At 42.0% G+C, this 5,638-nt stretch overlaps 1 pseudogene; it reads right to left on the bottom strand.

Annotated features, from left to right (window-relative positions):
- Nucleotides 1-3,249: 3,249 nt before the first annotated feature.
- The window catches only part of LOC102981588 (paraplegin-like), a 64,909-nt pseudogene continuing 62,520 nt past the window's right edge, over nucleotides 3,250-5,638 (bottom strand).

Below are 5,638 nucleotides of genomic sequence, written 5' to 3'. Positions count from 1 at the left end.
AGAGGGGAAAATATGGTCCTCTAAGGAAGAAAGAAATGACAAAATGAAGGTAGGCGGAAAGAAACAGAAAAAAAAGGAAAAGAAATATAAAAGGAGGGCTTCCCTGGTGGTGTAGTGGGTAAGAATCCACCTGCCATTGCAGGGGACACGGGTTCGAGCCCTGGTCCGGGAAAATCCCACATGCCACAGAGCAACTAAGCCCATGTGCCACAACTACGGAGCCTGTGCTCTAGAGCCTGCGAGCCACAACTACTGAAGCCCGCGTGTCACAACTACTGAAGCCGCGCGCCTAGAGCCCGTGCTCTGCAACAAGAGAAGCCACGACAATGAGAAGCCCGCGCTCCGCAATGAAGAGTAGCCCTCGCTTGCGGCAACTAGAGAAAGCCCGCACACAGCAACAAAGACCCAACACAGCCAAAACTAAATAAATAAAATAAATAAATTTTTAAAATATTTGGGAAAAAAAAGAAATATAAAAGGAAATTCAGGAAAAAGAAAAACTCTAATATATGTTATAGCAGAATTTTTTTGGGGGGGGATAGAGTATTTGGCAGAAAAATTGAGGAACTCCTATAGGAAAGGTAATGAAATATTAAAAACTAGAGAAATAGAATTTTCATATTTTTGCTTTATAATATCAGGATAAATATGTAATCTAAGTCTAGTTGTTCAATTGAACTAATTTGAAGTTCTCAGTTAACAATCCCAATAACTAATGTGAACAATGTTAACTATAACATTAGCTGAGTTTTTTGTTTGTTTGTTTCTTCTAAAGATTTCCACTAATTTTATCCTTCAAAATTTAATCCCTGGGACTTTGTTCTCAAGAAATGAAGGGTAAATTACAACCCTTCGTGGCTGTGCCGTGGTCATCCATGTGTCCTATTACCACACAAAAATAGTCACATCCTCTTTGAATTTTATTTTTTTATACAGCAAGTTCTTATTATCCATTATATACATATTAGTGTATACATGTCAATCCCAATCTCCCAATTCATCCCACCACCACCCCCACCCCCACACTTTCCCCCCTTGGTGTCCATATGTTTGTTCTTTACATCTGTGTAAGAGTCATATCCTCTTAAGCAGAAGAGGAACATTTTGCATAGATTCAGCTTTACACATTCAAAGGACTACAAAAAATTTATGTACACTTAAGTTGATATCATTCTGGGATATCTTTGTGTGGTCTGATACAAAGGATGATGCCTCTGTCACAACTGAATGCTTATAACACCTTTATTTGAAGAAATTCTGCAGAATTTAATTTATACAGTATCTTAATTATACAAACTTAGATTGTTGGTACAGTTTTTTACTTATATATATTGTCCAACATTACTAGAATGCATAATGTATCAGTATTCTGTATTCAGGAATGTTAGACTTTAAAAGAATGCTTTATCGGAATGGTGATTTCTTTAAACTTTGTTTACCTCATATGCTATATATATTTGGATCTTAATAAAAAGCTAATAATCAAGAAAAGAAAAAGAAAGTTGTAGGGGTATTAAGGAAAATATATGCTGCAGGAACTATGCTCAAGTGAAATGATTTTAAAAATCACTTTGGATAATAAGTGATGATAAACTTATGTGTAAGCATGTTTTAAAAATCATCAGTGTAGAATTAGGAGGAAGAAGGATGGAAATCTGTTCTCCTCTAGGACAGCTTTCTTTATTATGGATAATTCATTAGCTGGTCTAGTTTTGTTCTTATTTAAACAGAATGCTTATCTCAATATCATATACTATATCAACAGTTTGAATTCTTACTATGTGAATTATACTGAGATCTATTAGGCCCTAAAAGATTTTGAAAATTCTTCTATTCATCTTTGGCTGTACTTCCACAATATCTGTTTCAAAACTTTTCCACTTTTCTTAGTTTCATATTCACTGATATTAATTTATTGAGAAATCAAAGTTATCTAAAGTGATGTCTGTCCTCATTCTCTACTTTCGTAGCTTCTTTTTCCTACTCTCTAGCCTCAGGCCAAAAAGCATTTGCACTACTTCCAAAAACTAATTTCTCTACTTAAGTTTTCAGTTACAGCCCAAACTGAGCCCTATATGCTTCATTTCTGATTCTCCTTTGTAATTTTTAATTTCATCAAACAGGTAAATAATCAACTAACACAGAGATAATGACTTAACCCTTATGCTGTCATTTTATGTTTAAACTACAGCCCTTTTAAATGACTAATATCTAAGGATTAATATCTCACAATCACTACATTTCCATGCTCTTTATTCTTTCCTTAACTCCCCCAAATTCCTTACTTTCAACTATCAAAACTATCAGGGATTCACAAATCACAAGACTAATAGTTGTTTCCAAGCCCACATTTTCCTTGACTTCCTGGAAGCCAGTTCTGTTTTCTTCTCTTACTCATTAAACGTCTGAGTTCTTCACGTTTTATTTCTCAGTCTTCACCTCTACTTTTTTTGCTCATGAACGAATGCAAAGTGTGTATTTCCAGTTGTCTACGGCTACTTGCATATGAGTGTCTTTTCTTATTTTAACCCATTACATTTATATCTAAATTCATGATCATAAAATTATGTCTTTACACTAAGGCCAACGACAAGATCAACTCCTAAGTACTAAGAACCTATTTCCCCCACAATTCCTGGGACCCAGAACACATTAGGATGATGGCTTGCAGAAAGCTTGCACCCTTAGACCCTGACTAGGAGAAGAAAGGCCCAAGTGCCCCTCACATTTATCACCTCTGTTCTCTGGAGGGAAGTGAGTCCTGGAGGCTTTTAGCTGGTAATAATGACCTGCTGGGGGGCAAGGAAGCCCCAGCAAGTCTGGACCCCCATGGCTGGTTCTCCCACCCTACCCCCTGCAAGTTCTACAGTAGTAGCTGCGGGTCTCCTGCGCCAGAAGTGGCCTTGTTAAAAGAGGTGGTCTCCCGAAGGGGACGGCCGCCCAGGGCCATGCACATCGGCTCCAAAAGCAGCTCATGGTGAAGAGGCGCTGGTCTCTTGGGGAGCGTCTGAGCAAAGCCGAGTGGAGCGTTTGTCCCTGGTGTGATGGAGATCTTCCTCACCGCCTCCATGTGCTCCAGCAACCTGCAGAGAAAAGCACTGACTGACTCAGAAATGCAACCACCTTCTGCTCTTTCTCGGAGAGGAGCTTGCTCTTGGTGCAGTCGTGGCAATAACGCTCTCGGCGGCGGCGGCGGCGAACTGGACATGCGCACGGCTTCCCACGCAGCACGGCTTCCACGCAGGCTCTTCAAAGACGTGGGTGTGGCCGCACCGCTCCGCACTCCGGAGCTGGTCCCCAGCAGAGCTTTGTGCAACGTGTGAGCTCGGTGGACGTCTGGACGACGACGTGGTCGGGAGTGCCCAGTTCATGCATTTCCACCAGAAGGTAGTTGGGCATCTGCTCGTCCTTGGTGCTGGAGAAGCAGGACGTGCTGGTGGAGTGCTTCTTGCCCACCGCGTGAATTTCGTCGGTGTGCACGGTGCGGGGCCCTGGGCGGAGGCCTCTTTCCACCGGCTCCGGGCGGCCTGTTGCAAGAACAGCACCACTGCCGCCGGCGCATCGCCTTGGCTCGCAATGCCTTCCGACCACGGCCGGCCCAGCAACAAGGGCTGACTCCTTTCCCATCTTTGTCGCGTCCGCAATCGCGCGAGGAGCCATTTTAATCCGATTGAAAGCACTGATTCCTCCTTCACTTCCAGTCTTTCTAGCCAGACGCAAAACCTACCACAGGGTGGCTGAGCCCACGGCTGTCATCCCCAAGGCAGAGAGGGCATTTCCAAAGAAGCCCCTAAGCCTATAGGAAACTGGGATCCTGACCTTGCCTTCGATATTCAGCTCATCTTCAGCTGCTGGAAGCTTCTCTCAAATATATCAGTATTTAAAACCTGCATTCCATGCATCAAGGCCAGCTGAGGCCACCCAAACACCCCGGCTCCGGGGTGCAGGTAGACTTGCACCACATCACTGTGGGGCACCACCTGGACCTTCTGTACCTGGCTCCTGGCCAGCATCTCGTGGACAACGTTGGTCCAGGAAATGGTACCCCTGCTAGTGCTGGGCGAGATCAGCCAGCTCATGAGGACAGCAATGACAAACAAGGTGAGTAGATGCTCCCAGTACAGCTGGTCCTTCCTATCCTTGAGTCTTCTCTCCTCTTCATCATCTTCAAGGGTCCTCTCCTTGGATTTATCATTGTCCTTAGTCCTCTGCTTCCTACTTGAGGTGTTAAAATAGTAAGTGCCGCCTAGAAGTTTCCGCCTAGAAGTCTGACTGGATTATGGACTACATGCTTTTTCAACAACAATCCATTGATCCCTTAAAAGGCAGGGGTTAGCAGTTGGCAGTTGCAAGCTCTGTAGCCTTAGCCCCCAGCCTAGGCAAGACTGGCCTGAGGCCTGTGGACAAAATTTAGCCCCCTCCTCGCACTCGGGTGAGGAGACCCGGGTTCCAGCCTGAGCCTGGGGCCCTGAAGAAACCTAGAATACAGCCCAGACCCTAGTGGAAGGACATTTTTTCTTTCCTCGTTGAAGTGCTTTTTATTTTTAGAGCAATAAAAAACATTTACTATAAAACCTGTTTTAAAAATGAAAATAGTAGAAGTGAAAAGCTCAACATGATTCAGTAGATTATGACAATCCAGTTAGGAGCTGCAAGAATAAATAATCCTTGTTCTTGAAAAAAGGTCAAAAGAAATGACCTAATCTGAAAATTAAACACAGAAGTAAAAAGTGAAAAAAAGAGAGAGAGAGAGGGAGAGAGAAAAATAACCTACATCCATGACCTTTGTGATAATATCAGTCTAACATATGCATCTCAAATGTAGAATGAGAGGACTGAAAGAAAGGGTCAGAAACACAATGGAAAAATTAGCACCAATAATTCTTAGAATTTGGTGAAAAGAATAAATTTATAGATCAAAGAAGATCAGTGAACTGCCAGAAGGTTTAGTAAAAAGAAAACCACGTAGTTGAAGTACAGCAAACCAGAGGCTAAGGGAAAAATATTGAGATCACTACAGAAAAAGGACATATTGTACATAGAGGAATAATGATGTAAAGAACAGTCTAATTAAAAGGGGGGTGGACAGGGAAACCAAGAGAAAGGCCAGGACGCATTCTTAGAAAATGAAAGCATGAGGAAGACACATTCAGATGTACCAAAGTTGAGAAACTTAAATTATAACATAACTACATAATGAAGATAGTGTGTTATTGGATGAGAACAGAAGAAAATAAATCAATAGAGAATAAAGAATCCAGGAATAGGCAAACACTTATAAATTAATTTAATTAAAATTGTTTTTTCCATTTTATTATTTTTTTAACATCTTTATTGGAGTATAATTGCTTTACAATGTTTTGTTAGTTTCTGCTATATAACAAAGTGAATCAGCTATATGTATACATATATCTCCATATCTCCTCCCTCTTGCATCTCCCTCCCACCCTCCCTATCTGACCCCTCTAGGTGGTCACAAAGCACTGAGCTGATCTCCCTGTGCTATGCAGCTGCTTCCCGCTAGCTATCTATTTTACATTTGGTAGTGTATATATGTCAATGCTACTCTCTCACTTCGTCCCAGCTTACCTTTCCCCCTCCCTGTGTCCTCAAGTCCATTCTCTACGTCTGCATCTTT

The sequence above is a fragment of the Physeter macrocephalus genome, chromosome 8, assembly GCF_002837175.3.
Source record: "Physeter macrocephalus isolate SW-GA chromosome 8, ASM283717v5, whole genome shotgun sequence".
NCBI classification, from domain to species: domain Eukaryota; kingdom Metazoa; phylum Chordata; class Mammalia; order Artiodactyla; family Physeteridae; genus Physeter; species Physeter macrocephalus.
Note: the sequence above shows the minus strand (reverse complement) of the source record. Positions and strands in the feature narration are given on the sequence as shown.